The sequence below is a fragment of the Protopterus annectens genome, chromosome 14.part0 (genome assembly GCF_019279795.1).
Source record: "Protopterus annectens isolate FY-2018-M chromosome 14.part0, PAN1.0, whole genome shotgun sequence".
NCBI classification, from domain to species: Eukaryota; Metazoa; Chordata; order Ceratodontiformes; family Protopteridae; genus Protopterus; species Protopterus annectens.
In genome coordinates this window covers 71,878,704-71,895,567 of record NC_056748.1, presented here as the reverse complement: position 1 = coordinate 71,895,567, position 16,864 = coordinate 71,878,704, and the positions used below count along the sequence as shown (strand labels likewise).

Genomic DNA, 16,864 nt, shown 5'->3' with positions numbered 1-16,864 from the left:
GGCCCAAACAATACACACACAGGCTGAGAATCATAGTAGGGTATTTTATGGTCACACACCTGACATTTTTTAAAACCAGCTGGTCCTTTGTCCTTGTCAGCCATAACTGCCTACACAACAAACCAACAAGCAGAAGAAAAGCAAAAATCCAGAATAGGAAAAAACTTTTTTTTATAAAGGCAAGGAGGGAAAGACAAAATGATAGAAACAATGATATACCAGAAACACACAGTGTAACAGAAAAAGACTGCCAACAATAGTACTAGAGTACCAAAGTACAGACACAGAAGAAAACTAAGTCAGCTATAGTCTGAAGAGATTTTAAGTAGTTGCTAAGTAAGGGAAACAACGGTATGTAATAAGACAGGTGAAATGACAAGGATTCGAAGAGGAAAAGGCAAAATACAAAAATTCAAAACTTATCTGCTTGAGAGCACTGACTAACCATGTCTAACTCGCAAAACGGCAAACAAGATATGGAGTCGGGTACGGGGTAGGCTCGAGAGTTTTTGGTTGTCACGAGCCATAGTAACAGCTGAGACGGACTTGAGAGATCGGATCCCAACCCACAGGTTAAGGAGAGAATGAAAATTGAGAACATCAGATCAGATTTTATAATAGAAGCAACATTTAGACTTGAAAGTTGGGGAAAAAATTAGTAAGTAGAGCATATAAAGTTATAATTTAATTAAGGACTCAACATGAAATTCAAGTCAGATTAAACTGGAGTAGATCAGTTTTCTATTGAAGACAGGAAGGAAATGTATTTCTCAGACATTCGACAAACCCAGAAAATTAAAAACATTTGCCTAGAAATGCCTGCATAGTTACTTTAAAATACCCAAAAGACTTCAGAGTATGCTGCTACAATTCGATGGGCTATGATGGAGATGTGATTGGACAGAAAGGGGTCCTGGAAAGATATTTTTGGGAATGTCTGGAATTACAGAACTATAAGCAGGAGATGCAAAATATAAACAATATTGACGGGGGAGAGATAGTTTTCATTAAAGACGTTGCGGAGTTAGGTTAGGGCGCACAACTAAAGTACGCATCAACTTGGGTTCCCCCGACATTGACAGCAGCAAAGAAAGTGATCACAAGAAAAGGTAGAAAACTACACAAATAACAGCCAAGGTGAAAAAAGATAGTAAAGTGATGAAACTGAAAGGATTTTTTATTAATAATTGGAATAGATGTGATTTATTCTACATAAATGACAGTTAAGAAATTCCTGAAAGTGTGCAATATCACCAGTTGATTTTGTCTATAAAAATGGGAAAGGCACACAGTACACTTTGCTGGTCTCAGATGAGGAAAAAGAAAAGTTGGTCTAAACGTAAATATTTTTTGGGTTACCAAACAGGTGGATGAAATGGGATTCCTTAAGCATCAATTTCCTAAGGCAGTGCACCAAGGATCAGATTGCTGAATGCTGTTTTCCACAGAAAGTCATTGTTGGCAAGAATTCTAAGTGTTCGCTAGCAGTGATGCCCTTTCTGGGGAGATTTCGCCCTTCTTCAAGGTGGTGTAACCACTAAGTTGTTATATAATAGGTTTGGTGGTGTGGGGGTTTGCATCATCAAAAACCTCTCAAACTTTAGGTTTTCTTGAGATTTGTTTAATTATTGCATTGCAGTGATTCCAATAATCGGGAGCATGGTGTCTGATGACCTACAGTAGAAGGTTTTTTTCTTGTCCGAAAAGAAGTCAATGGTGTATACTTGTTTGGAATTAAAGATTATATATGAATATTGTAATAAATACAATGCAAGAGCAAAACATTAATTCTAGTATAAAAAGATTACTGTAAGAGCAGTAAGTGCAATTATCAAAGGTGTACCACAGTATGCAATACTATACTTGTCTTGTAAGGAAGTAAAAGCTGATTCACTGAAAATAATGTACCCACTATCTACGACGAAGTGTGTGTTTGTATCACCCTACTCATGGAGCACTGGGCAGATGGGCTTGAATAAAGGTCAGGCTGTGCAATACTGTACAAATTATAGCCAAACAAATCAAACAGTATTCAGACACTAGCAAATCAATGCCTAAAACACTGCAATGTCACCTTCTCTCACAAGGGAAATCAGCAAACACTGTTTCAAATGCAAAACAATGGCAAACAAGTCACACAATGTCTCATAATTAGCTGAAATGCTCACCTCCCTGGTGTTGCGGAAATCAGTAGAGAAGTCAAATTCAGCTTCAGTAAATCTATTGTTACCAAGAGATGCACAACAAACTGTAGCCAGATAAAAGAAACAGCTAAGAGGAACTTTCAGTGCTTACTAGCTACCAGCAAATCAATGATTGGAATATTGCAGTTTCTCCTTCATTCACAAAACAAAATGGCAAAAACAGCTTCAGATGTAAACACTAGCAAGAAAGCCATATAAAATCTCAAAATAACCTCAAAAGATAATTTTCTTGGTTTTGAGAGAGTGGTAGAGTAGTCAAATCCATCAAATCTGCTGCTGTGGTTCTCTGGTGGCACAGACTGACTACAGTCCAGATGACCACAGTTCAGTTAGTGACCCTGGAACTTGATGGTGTAGACAGGGGAGGATGACTGTGCCCATCCTGGAAAGGGAGAATCTGCAGCTCTAGTCAGCCATGCCCTCAGCTATGGGAAACCAGACCTCATGCCAGAAGGCTGGGGGATGAGTCTTTAGTGACAAGCCAGCTTAGAGCAGGGGGGGGGGGGGGTTGGCAGTAGCCCTTGCTTGGATGGGCAAATGTGTGCTCATACACTGCTCAAGGGGCATAAGTCCATGTCAGCACTGAGTGGGGAAGATTAGGACACACACAATGCCCTCAGTTGTCAGAATGCTGGCAAAGATGCAGACTCAATATCTGTCAGGATGATGGCCTCCTCTGGACTATGTGACCCCACAAGATCTGGGGCTTCTCCCATGTCTGGGGACTATATGGGCTCAAGTCCAGTGAGGGAAGGTTTGATAGTCGGCATGGTAGAGGGGGAAAAGATGTACAAAAACAGTTTGTTGCTGTGGTGAGCACTGTTGTGCAGCTCGTTTGAAACTGTTTTCTTAGTGCAGGTATACCGAATGCTAGATTGATTTAGTTATTAATTAATTAATTTATTTATATTTGTTAACTGGGTAGTGTCCGACTGTGCCTGTACCCCCTTTTCAGCAGAGACCCGGGGAGAAAAGACCTTAGCAACCTACAGCCCTGCTATAACAAAACAGCTAAGTTTGCCATTAATCAGCCATATAAAGGCCACCATTGCTCTGTTCTTAGTCAACTTAACTAGCTGGAACTTCCCAAACTGTTAACTCTTAACCAACTTACCTTCACCCACAGAATAATTCACAACCCCACTAACTGCACTGCTCTTTCAAACCTGGTCCAAACAAACCTCAACAGTAGGTCCCTTAGGTCTTCTGACAGGCTATTGCTAAAAGTTACCAAGTCTCAACTATCATGGTGACTGCCTCTATTCCAATAAAATAGCAAAGGCCTGGAATGCTCTTCCTCAGGACATCCAAAACAATCCCAGCATGTCTTCTTTAAAACAAATTAAAAGAATATCTGAACAACAACTGGCTGTGCCCCTGCAATTCCCCTGGATAACTCCTCTTTTCCCTTTCTTAACAAGTATCTCCAGCACCTTTAAACAGCTTATGCCTATCACTATAGATATACATTTTGTATCTGCTTGCCACAATTTCACAATTTAATTGACAAAAACATGTCTTTGGATACATGGCTTACATTAAACAGACTTTTACCACGCTGACCATGTTTAGTCAAACCCCTGTTTAGCTGCATTATGTGACTTGACTTTACAGGAACTACAGGCTGACGGACTGATGAATTTAGAGAAGCAGAAGTACTTCCCATTGCAACAAAACAAAACGTCTTTGTAGTGTTTTTTGTTGAAGATGATGTCTGTTATCAGCTTTATTTTTCAGATGTTTCCTAGTTCACCTAAAGGTTTGATAAGTTACTATGAACCCAATGTGTCATGTAACATATCCTTTGCAGTTATGAAGGTCAGCAAATTATTAAGCCATAAAGGATATACATCAGTGGTCATTAGGAGGTGCACAGCACAATGCATTAAATATACATGTTAGAATTTAGCAGGCAGGCAGGTGGTAACTCCAAGCTTGGAGCTGTGTGACAAAACAAGTGTCCCATAACGCAGATAAGGCAGGTGTCTGCACAGAAATAAATATTCTACTCTTTCAATGTTTTCTTCATGCTATTTGCTACTCCATCAAAAAAGTCCCAAAACAGGGGCTGAAATGTTTAATGAAAACCGAGAGTTTCTTCACAAAGGTTACTTGTCAGCATTTCCCTGCAGTGCCTAGAAAAGTGCTTTTATAAATGGCAGTATGCATTGTGAATAATATTACAAACTAAATGGAAAAAATAGAGAAGAAAAGTACAGTTTTGTACCTACCATAAATGTAGATGTTCGAAGATCCACATTGCTGCAGTCCTTACATATGGGTAGTCCGCTGTCCTCGGTCGGCCCGAATACCAAAGTATTAGGCTGACGTCGGTCATGGGCACTCAGAACTGACATCAGAGCGTCAGGGTATAAAAGCGCATGACCGATGTCATATCCTCAGTCTTTTCTTGCCCCAGATGTCAGAAGACCCTAAAAAGAAAGGCCACAGCCAAACATAGAATACTTCCCAAAAGGCATGTACAAAATAACAGCTACCTCCCAAACCATACAACCATTCCAAACTACAGAGGGGAAGGAGGGAGGGTGAATTGGACTGCAGCAATGTGGATCTTCGAACATCTACATTTATGGTAGGTACAAAACTGTACTATGTTCTTCATCTCACATTGCTGCAGTCCTTACATATGGGTAGAATCCCAAAGCAGAGGTGAAGGGAGGCTGGCAAAATCATAAAGCATTGGGAGCTGCCAAAATGCCCTGTAAGATTGCAGTGGCAAATCCAGCCCTAGATTTGGAATAAAGAGGAAGGTGGTAATGTTTAGAAAAAGTATGCACTGAACTCCAAGTAGCTGCTTCCAAAATATCTTTAGTAGCTACTCCTCTTAAAAAAGCTGTAGAAGTGGCAGTAGCCCTAGTGGAGTGAGGTCTGATTCCAGCCGGAATCTCCTTACCATGATGAGAGTAACAAAAGCAATACAAAACCAATCCACTTAGAAATAGTTTGTTTTGAAACAGGTTTCCCTGAGAGCCTAAAGCAAAAGAAACAAACAACTGCTGAGACTGTCTGAACCCTTTAGTCCTGCTCAAATAATAACGCAACTGCCTATGAATATCCAAAGTGTGCAAAATTTTCTCCCCTTTATTTTGGGGATCTGCATAAAAAGTAGGCAAATGAATTGATTGGTTCAAGGCCACATTTGAAACCACTTTAGGCATAAAAGTAGGATTAGTACGCAGAGATACCCTATCCTTATGAAAAATTAGGAAGGGTTCAACCGCCATAAGAGCCTGTAATTCAGAAACCCTTCTAGCAGACGTAATGGCCAACAAAAAAGCAGTCTTCCAAGACAAAAACTTTAACTCAGCAGTAGCTGCAGGTTCAAAAGGAGGTAAAGTAAGCTTTTCCAACACAAAATTGAGATCCCAGGCCGGAGTAGGAGCTCTACGTGGGGGTCTTATGTTCTTTGCCCCTCTAAGAAATTGCTTAAACAAAGGATGAGAAAATAATGGAGAGTCACAGTCATAGTGAGCAGAAATGGCTGCAGCATGAACTTTTATAGAGGAGAAAGACAAACCCTTGTCTAATAATTCTGTAAGATATTGAAGAGAAACACTTAAATCAGGCCTGGAAACATCAAAGCTCTTTGATTTGCTCCAAATTAAAAATCTCCTCCATTTATCAGCATAAACTTTCCTTGTACTAGGCCTTCTGGCCTCCAAAATAACATTCAAAACTTGTGGAAGCTGCGATCCTCCAGGTTCTAGAACCGAATATGCCAGGCTGTTAGATGCAGGGACTGAATCCTGACATTGAGGAAATGATTGCCCTCCTGAGACAAAAGGTGCGGAATCGAAGGCAAAGGCCATGGAGGCTCCCGTACTAAACTCCTCAGCAGAGGGTACCAGCTCCAAACTTTCCACCTCTGGCTCCACCCTAGGCCTCTTATCAGGAGGGGGCATAGAACCTCTGATTAAAGAAATTAAATCTTCTGCCATTTTAAGCATGTGTTTTTTAGGGACAGAACCTGCAGAACTAGGACTGACACCCGTGGAAGGCAAACCAGGCCTGCCTTTGGAAGGAGCCTTAGAGACAGAAGGAGAAGGCCTAACCACCTTAGGCAAGGAAGGGAGAACAGCAACCTGAGAGGCCCCCTCAGCCTGACCTGACTCTTGAGAGGCCACATCTTGCAAAATCAAAGCCTCCCCCTGAGACTCAACTGAAACCTCGGCTGGATCCACAGATTCCACCGTAGTTTCTAAAGAACCGGCGTCCGGAACGGACAACTCATCCTGCCTGGACTTTAAAGATTTGTCTTTGCGCTTCTTCGCGGTAGCGGGCGTCGGAGGATCCGACGGCATATTATAATTACACCGCTTACCGAAGACAAGCCTAGCGCAATCTAACCTACGTTTAATGGTGCGCTTATTAAACCTAGCACAAAAGCGACACCCGACTACGTCGTGCTCAGGTCCTAAACAAGGAATACAAAGAGAGTGGTAATCCCTATGCGGTATCTGTTACACACAAGAAATGCAATTATTCACTTTTTCTGACATCCGGAATTAACTGAGGCAAGAAAAAACAAAAATATTCCCCAACGGGGTACTTAGCCCAACTTGGTTTCGGTCTGAAACTCAGAATACGAAAATTTCAGAATGCCGAACGGCACTTGCAAACGCTGCTTCTGCATCGGACCATGTGGCAAAAAAGACTGAGGATATGACGTCGGTCATGCGCTTTTATACCCTGACGCTCTGATGTCAGTTCTGAGCGCCCATGACCGACGTCAGCCTAATACTTTGGTATTCGGGCCGACCGAGGACAGCGGACTACCCATATGTAAGGACTGCAGCAATGTGAGATGAAGAACATCTGTTTTACAAATCAAGGCAGCCATTTGCCAAACTATAGACCTTTTCCCATAAGTTTTGAGGTTTCATTAAGAAACTGTTTTGTGATAACTGAAATGGCATTTACAGTTTTTTGAAACATATTTTGTAAAGGCAAATGAAACCATATGTCCTGAAAAGATAATCTTTAGGGGGACAAGCTTGTCTGTTAATACATGATTTTTGGGATCACTGAATTGACAAATTATGTGCAAAAACACCTAATTAAAAAAACAAAGAAAATGAAGTGTATATCGAGTTGTGCTTAACAAAAGAAGTAACAGACACAGCTCCGTGTGCAGTGCACTTTAGAGGAGTGGACTGTCAGCTGAATACAAATAATTAGATTTTGTACCAGTGAAACACACCACAACATAATGTGATATAGCTTAAGCAACTGAATGCATGGAAAAATATAAATTTCTATAGAACAAATTCACACTTCTAGCTATAGATGGTGGAACAAATTCATACTTCTGGCTAAAGATGGTGAAACATTAATGTGCTTCTCTGACATGGTTTGAGTACTGAAAACAAAACTGAACGTCAACTCACCCACCACTACTCATGCACACAGTATCACTACCCATACACACAGATACTGACACATAAAGCAACATAAGCGGAGGTTTCCTCAGAAAAATTAACAAAACACCAGAGAACTCCAAAACAAAGACTGCTACAACTAACACAGTTCCCACAGCACCCAGGATGCATAGCAACACCACTGTCTCACTTACCAAACCCATAAAGTGCAACAGTCAAACACCAAATTTTCTTGTCATTGAAGACTCCATAGTGAGACACATGGATGTCCCACTCACCAGGTCAGATAAGGAGAAAGCTACGGTCAGCTACCTGTCCTGTCCGATGCCAGGATTCATCAGATCACACATGGACTCAGGTCTCTCAGCAACAAGTACCATTATGACTCTGTCACAGCTCATGATAGAGTGAACGACCTAAGACGTACCTCATTGGACTACATGAAGAGACATGACTGAACTCTCAGAGTGCGTGTCCCAAGCAGATATGTCTCTAGCCTTCAGCAGCATATTACCTTCACTTAGAATGTTGCCACAGCATAAACAAAAAAATGATCATTTCAGTAACTGGCTTAGGTTTTGGTGTCATTCAAAGGGGATCCAGTTTCCGTTTGCCAGGGTTGACATGGTCGAAAAACCTCGCTGCTTTGCCAGAGATGGTTTGCACCTGGCACCACTATGCTTTCGGCTGCTGGCAAAGGCTCTTGCCTCCCCACAGTGCCTTTTTAGGCAAGGTCTCAAAAACAAAATTGCTGATGTGAAAATTGTCAACCATAACAAAATAAAGGTTTTGCTGCTAAACATTGAGCTTAAACCAAAAACTTAACACCCTGGAAGCACTTCTGTCAGTGGAGGATGTAAATGTCTGTGCAGTCACAGAAACCTGGTTCAAGGCCTCAGAGAGTACCCCAGCCTTGCAAGGCTGCAAGGCTTTCCACACCTTCAGACTGCAAAACAAACATGTGAAAACCAAAGGAGGCGGAGTTTCTATCTATATTAGAGATAAATCCACCTCCTGACTAGTTAGACTGGACAACTCCATGGAGTTACTCCAAGTTCAGATTACAGTGGGTAAGACCCTCATTCAAGTCATAGCTAGTTATACATCCCCTTCCATGGATCATGATGTGTACAAGGCCTACTTGACCAAACTGGAGTCAATCCAAACATTGCCAAACACTCTGGTCATGGGGGATTTCAATTATCCTACCATCAACTGGGAAACCTACTCTAGACTTGACTCACTTGTGCAATTCGTTAACACAAATGCCCTGGAACAAATTGTTCAGGCCCCAACATGAGGAACAAATGTACTACATCTGCTCCTCAGTAACATGACAAATAAGATGCACCATTGTGACTGTCGGACCATCATTAGTTAAATCTAATCACAAATCAGTCACTTTTAAAGTGGCAATAACACCAGTCGGACTAAAAAACTTCACCAAAGCAAACTATACTCTCCTAGGAGAAGGTATGAATACATTTCGAGCCCCACCCCAGCTGGGAAGTGGTAACTAACTAAAGCCCTATGCAATCACTTGTATAAGTGTATAGACTTGGCTGTTCCAGCGAGAATGAAAGCCAGAGCCTCAATTAAAAAAAGCCGCCCTGGTGGACATCCGGCATCAATAAACTACAAAAATGCAAACTGTTGCTGTCTAAGAAAACTGATGCAAGGCCCCAACAATGGAAAAGCACCCTCCTCAGCCTCAACAGGCAAATGACAACATGTCAAATCCTCTAAGGGTTGGTGTGTTTTTCGGCTTTTCCCGGTTAGGGGTCGCCACAGCGGAACACTGGTCCGCTAATGATTGGCAGTAGATTTTTACGTGCTGAGTTGCCAGCCCTGACGCACAACCTTCAACGAAGGTACGCCCATTCACGCATGTCTCCAGACAGAAGACGCTCTAGCTGAGAATCGAACAGGACAACGTCTTACTGGGAGGCAACAGTGCTACCGCAGCACCACCACCGCAGTCTTTTGTCAAATCCTCTGAGGGTAACTTTGAGGAAAAACTTAGCAATCACAGCCAAGGATAACCATAAGGCCTTTTACAGCTACGTAAGTAGCCTAAAACTTAGGACCCAAGCATATGCCAAACTAGAGACTAACGGCATCACACACACTGATCCTGCAGAAACAGTAAACCTGCCAGCGGACAGATATGGTGAAAATTTCACTTCCTTATCCCCCCTCCAAACCTATCACAAAACCTTGCCCTCACACTCTCTTCTGCTGCACAAACTGCATAACCTCAACTTCTCCTCTGATACTACTGCATGGTTCTCCAGCTACCTCACTGATCGATCTCAATCAGTGAGATGGCACTCTGCACTCTCCCTGTCAAAATGGGTGTACTTCAAGGGTCTAGCCTACGGCCTTTACCTTTCAATATCTTTACTAATCAGCTCCACACCTCCTGTCCTCAGTCATCTTTAGTGCAATACGCAGATGACTCTACAGTCATCACCACAGCCAACTCTCCCTCTAAGCTCTTCTCAGCTACTCAAGCATCTTTTAACTTAGTTGAAACATGGCTCTCCAACAACCAGCTCATCCTTAACCCTAAAAAGACAAAGCTGTTACTCTTCCTACCTAAAGAATTCAACAATATTAAACCCTCCTCCTCCATACAGTCCATTAATAACACTCCCATTCAGGAAGAATCCAGCACTAAGCTCTTAGGCATAACCATCGACGATCAGCTTAAATTTGACTTGCATGTCAATAACTGTATCAAAAGACTCATTCAGAACTAGGACTCCTTTACCGTAACAAGAAATCCCCTACCTCTGAAGCCAAGATTACTCTCTTCGCTTACCTACCTTTTACCCAGTCTGATGTACAATTCTCAAATTCTCACAAATCTTAATTCAGCATTCCTGACCAAACTCAAATCTACCTACAACAAGGTAGCTAGATTTGCTGCCCAACAAACCTACAAATTCCGTCACTGTCTCTCTCTAAAACACCTAAACTGGCTTGAATTACCCCACCAGCTTCTTCTCTCTGAGCTCCAGATCATCCATTCTATCCTATACCAGCCTTCCTACTGCCCAGCACTATCCCCTCTCATCTCCCATTATTCTCCCTCCAGACCTCTCCGAAGCCCTAACCAAGACCTACTACAAATCTACAAACCCAAGTCTAAATTTGGACACAACATGTACAGCTATCAACCCACTATTGCCTGGAATACGCTACCACTAGAAATTAGGACCCTTACACATCCTAAACAATTTAAGACAGCCACCAAAGAGCACTTTAAAAGTCACTGGTCCTGCCACTCGCTCCTCCCTCCTTAACACCCCCTACTTCCATACCTTAATCTACTTTCTGCCCTTAACTCATGCTTCTCACTAGCTCTCTCTAATCTTCCTTTGACTACTCTTTCTACTGTCTTCTAAAATCTATTATGCAAATCATCTCAGAGAAACATTTTATTGTAACTGTCTTGCCCTCATGCAACTACCATTATGATAAAAATGGGTTTTTGTAACCACTTAACCCAAAAACTATATTCATCTTGACATATTTTTTTTATACATCTTGAAACAGTTTTGCTATACTCCTGATTATTGACACTGTATAACATTGTATTGCTACTTATGGCTTGTAATAATCCTGTAACATTACTGTTTAATGCTAATTTATAATGAAAACTGTATAATATGTTGGAGCTTTTCTTCCCAGGTCTCCGCTGAAAAAGGGCTCTTCAACTCAGTCGGACAATCCCAGTCAACAAATGTAAAATAAAGAAAAAAAAAAAAAGAAAAAAACGTCCTGCTCTGCATCCTCCAATCTGCCTACCTAAAAATTTCCTGCTAAGCATTTAATTTTTGGCATTTATGTGACAGCTCATTTCCTTGGCACGTACACAGTAAACTAAGAAAGTGGTGTGTGGTTTTAAACACACTCAAACAGGACATTTCTTTCAAGAACTGGCACACAGTCAAATTATAGCAAACTGGAAGCAAGGGTATTTGGTTTCTGCTTCTTCTACTTTTGTGCAATACTCTGACCAAAGTGAATGGGAAGTACAGGTATTCAACATCTTACTGACTTTACTGAAAAAGAAGAGAACAAATGGATAGTTAGATTACAAGCTGATATTAGACATGGTCTCAATGATAGAGTTTCTTTAAAACCCTTTTTGAAAGACAGACCATTGAGACATTAACATCACTGCTCTTCCAAATAGTTCTTCACTCACATATATAAGCATTTCTCACTTAAGTATATATATTGCATCTAATTCATACATTTTTAACACCTATATTTTAATAAAAATACTTAAATACATATATGTAATTTTTTATATACATATATATTCTTTATACATATTTTTAAACTTACATTCTCTTATACATATATAAAATTTTTACTATGTATTTATATATATATATATATATATATATATATATATATATATATATATATATTTTTTTTTTTTTTTTATATACATATTCATATGTCTGCACATTATATAGAGGCATATATAAATATACATATATAGATATATAGATTAATATATTTATATTTTTATATATATATTATTTTTATATTAAATTTTACACATATATGTATGTTTGTTTATATAAAGACAAATTATGTGCATGAATATGTTTTATATCCTTTTTTAGAACTTCAGGGAAGCTTATAGTAAACTGATAACTTTATTAGTCCATATTTGCTTACTATAAAGATAATTTTATTAGTCAACAACTGTTTTACAAGGAAAATATATGCTAAAAATTTGAATTAATTAGCTAATTAACTTTTAGAGATTTAATTGGCTTATGAAAGGGTTAGGTAGAGATATAATGGAGATTTTTACTCTTTATTTTCATTAAAGTCTGAAGAAGCACCCTGTGAGGTGTGAAAGCGCTTACTTTTTACAATAAAGGATATATCAGCTATTTAAGTTGGCTTCGATTGTCGTGGTGTGCTTCTAATCTCTTTTTTCTACTGGACTTTTGACTTTATTTTGGAGACACTTCACCCCTTAAGTATACATTTTCTTTCAAGATTTATCTTCTGTGGAATACTCTGAATGTGTGGGAATTTTGCCTGCAATTCAGCTTCTTTTACGAAATGATGGAAAATGAACAAGAAAACATGGTAATTCAGCAGCAGGTGTGTGTGTGTGTGTGTGTGTGTGTGTGTGTGTGTGTGTGTGTGTGTGTGTGTGTGTGTGTGTGTGTGTGTGTGTAAAATTTCCCAGTCAGATGGCACGGACTAATTAAGTGACCTGCTCAGAGTTTCAAACCCTGTACCTAAACAACCTCAATTCACACACCAACTTCCAGACCTCAGAATGATTTAGTGCACTTGCATCTGTCTCCAGTTTTGCAGAACATCTGATTTTGTTTCATATTTACGCCCTGTAGTAAACAAAAGCATCATCATATGAGCCATGTTCTTTGGATTTGATCCTTGGCTTCATTAATCATGACAGAGTGTTTATTATTGAACTTACGGAACTGTGAATAGACTGAATAGAATAAAACATATGAGCTTAATGTTAATATTTTAACTACAAATTTATTTAAAATTTAGTTTATTTTTTGCAGGGACATGAGTGTAAAATACACTGTGGTTTGGCTACAACAGTTTATCCAGCACTTGGTGCAGATGAGTAAGGCTGTGAGCAGTTAAGGAACTGCTTCCTGTAGTACATGGTTGATTCCCACTTCTTCATTTGTCCTTTATGTGACTCTTAAATCACTACACCCAGACAGTACTCCTGAACTGCTCTGGAAAAGGGACACTTGCATCCCGTGTACTGTCCCAGGTTGTTAGCAAATTATATGTATGTTTGTTGAATTCCTGCACACTTCACATAGATGTTAAATAGTACTTCACTATAAGTTACTCGAGTATGAATCCAGGCACTTCTCTTGAGGTTTCATGGGTTATCAGATGCATTTTCACTAAATGGGAGTTTCAAGGGGAGAGAAATTGACTATTTCATATGCTAAATCTGTTTTCAATGTGAGAGTGTTTTGTTTGGAAAACTGCTGTCTTCTGTAAAATTTAAAATAAAAAGTTTGAACTGAAATCCAAATCTCTGTGATGATTGTAAAAGTAAAGGTGAAAAAAGTATGTACACTGACAGGTTTGAACAGTGTTTATTGAAATTGGAGAGAGAGACCATGCCAAGTAATTGGCTATTAGTATAGCTGGTGGGGGCCTAATTCATTACACTGCATACGGCCCAATTTGTCCACAATCCTGTCTCAACTCTGGAGGTGTTTTCTGAAAACAATACAGCATTATTATCCACTCAAGTAGGTCAGACCTGACTGATGTTAAGAGGGAATAGCTATTCTTGATTACAGAAAGACAGTGGGAGATTTAAAAAAAAAAAAAAAAGATTTAGGTGTCCTAAAAATATGTATGCCCCCCCTCCCCCCAAAAAAAGCATGTTCTGTGCAGTAATATTACTGTTTTTTGAATGACTTGTGGATTGTTGAACAAAAGCTGCAACATTTACACCATCTATAATTGTTTTGCTTTATTTATTGCACTAAAGAATGAATTCATTACTAGACCTGGATTGTGTAACAGTCTACACAGTTTTCATTTTAGTAATACACATTTTTGCAGTACTTCCTTACAGCCTACAGCATCTATAAAGGGTTGACATTTGTAAGGTCATAGTGTTTGCATTATTTATATCTAGTTGTCGTTGCATATTACTGTGATACAGTCTTCTCTATAAGATTAGACCGTAAAGGATTTCTGCAGTTAGTTAAAAACTGTTACTTTCACAGTTAGCACAGAGGGTAAAGCCTGTTAATGAGCTGCTTCCTCTGCCAAGGATGCATGGTTTGAATCTTTCCACTTTCACTTACATACCGTGAGACATTAAGAAAATCACTTAACCAAACAGTGCTTTGGAGCACTTTAAAAATTATGTTAGGTTCCTTAAAGGTCTCCCCGACTGCATGCCTAGTAATTATGAACCTGCTGTCAATGGTTGACAGACATTCCCTTATTGCATAGCTGACCTAATTCAGGAACAGCTATGGCAACATCACCAGCACACCATTTTTTAATGTAATGAAAGCAATTTATTTTCCAAGGGCAGCTATGTGGGAAGAGAATAAACAAAAGATAATACAAAAGCCAGTTGGAGTGACTGTAGGTAGAGGTACCTAAAACAGGCAAAAAGGGACTGGAATTTACTAAAGAAAACTGGCAAAGGAACCAAGATAGTGGGAACAAACAAATACAGAGGGAAAGATCATTGAATGGGAAGATGTCAAGAAGTTTGGACAGGTAACAGACTGCCTTCCCTATCAGAGATTATCAGAGTTTTGCAAAGAGAAAGGGATATAGGAGTCTTAAGTGAAAGACCTGTCTAAAAGAGCTGCTGTTAAAAAGGGGATACTTAGTAGGTCATATACAACATTGCATAACTACAAGAATCAATCGAGGAGGTTAGAAAAGATTGGGAAGAGAGAATAAATACAAAGGAACAATGACAGGATGTTCACAAGGTTTAGGAGTTTTGTTTGGATGTGTCTGAACAGGCATTTTTATACTTCAAGCAGACTTTAAAGAAATTTTCATCAGGTAGATGTCAAATGTTGGAGGTGAGATGGAGAAGAATGAGGTAATTGGGAGCATGCTTTTTGAAAGTGTAATGAGTTATCAGGTTAAAAAAATCCCTACAGAGTGCTATGTCAGAAATGCAGGTAACCGCCACTTTGTGCCTTTCTGCACAATGTCCAACTGCATTTACTTCCACACTGCACTAAGCAGGCATAAATGTGATCAGCCGTTGTGCAGACGGACATTAAGTGAAGCCCTATACAAAAGTATAGGGTGTTCACTTAGAGATAGACCCTACACTGGACATTAAGAGGCAGTTACCTGTACTGGGAAAGCAAATGGCTGTAACTAAGCAAATTATTCTTTTCAGATGGGCCACAGGATCTGAAATGCTTTGACATAGTAAAACCTTGGTAAGCTTAATTCTGTTGGCTGCCTAAAAGCAATTACTAAGAAAAGGAAATCAGAATCCAAACGGACTGCATTTGAAGTAGTGAATATTGTAAAAAGAGATAAAAGAATTGGAAGCAGGATATTTAGAAAAGGGAAGAAGCAAACTGCATAGAAATAAATGGAATTTGTGAGAACAATACATGCATAATAATGTTCATGTGGAGGAGTGAGGTTTAAGAGAAGGCAGGAATTGAGTGATTTATGTAATGCTGGACTGAAAGACAGTTATAACGAAAGAAATCTTACATAGTGTTTACATGAAAAAAAAAGTTATGTACTCACTGTAACGTTCCATCTGCACTATCCATTTTCATTCTTCCTCAACAAATGGGTTTGGATCCAATCCTTGAATCCACTCAGCCACTTTCTAAAGATTTCAGGATCCAAATTTGGAGCTTCTCCATTACCTATACTGCCCCTGACCACAACAAACCCTTAGCTTGAGTCTGCTGCCATAATACATATATAGACACACACACATACTGTATGTACTACAAATATATATATATATATATATATATATATATATAGGTTCATACGTAGGTACTAGGCTATTGGCTGTAGGGCCTATATAAGCCTAGCCAAAAAGGTACCCTGGCTTTCGCCACCCAAGAAAATTATTTTCCTGTGCCCCTGGTCAAGCAGAGCCACAGAGGCGATCCCCTGGTGTGAATTTCCTATTTCCCATCCAACCATCAAGATTTTCTTGATGAGTGCTAATGAGGAGCTTTGTTTGATATAGACAGGTAGTTTGCTCCAGAGTATGGGAAGTCTCTGGGACAGGAATCTATCCCTCCATCATGTTCTGTTTACTGTAGTGACAAGGTTTAAGTCCCTAGAGCGTGTAGTTCGGAGGGATTGGGGTTTCTTTAAGTGGAGCATATCCAACAGCTCTGGGTTTGACATAGCTTTGTATGTTAGGCAGAGATTGCCTCCGAGTAGGCGATATGCGACGGAGTAAAGCTGCAGTTTTTTGAGACGGTCTGCGTAGGGCACCTGTTTGAGGCCGGTAATCCTCTTTGTGAGGTATTTCTGCAGCCTTTCCAGTTGTTGTAGATGTCTTGTGAGGTACATACCAAAAGGGGCGTTCTACTCTATAATGGGTTTAATGAGTGACAAGTAGAGGGGAACAATGACCTCTTTTTTCCTGGATGAGGAACCTTTTGTGATGAGGTGTGCCACGTAGAAGGATTTCCTGACTACTGTGGCGATGTGATTATCAAAGGAGAGACTACTGTCCACCTG

The 16,864-nt window shown here is 39.8% G+C and overlaps 1 protein-coding gene across 2 annotated transcripts in view; it reads right to left on the bottom strand.

Moving 5' to 3' along the window:
• Nucleotides 1-16,864, bottom strand: part of SLC25A16 (solute carrier family 25 member 16) — a 1,052,007-nt gene that overhangs the window by 400,459 nt on the left and 634,684 nt on the right. The window lies entirely within an intron of this gene.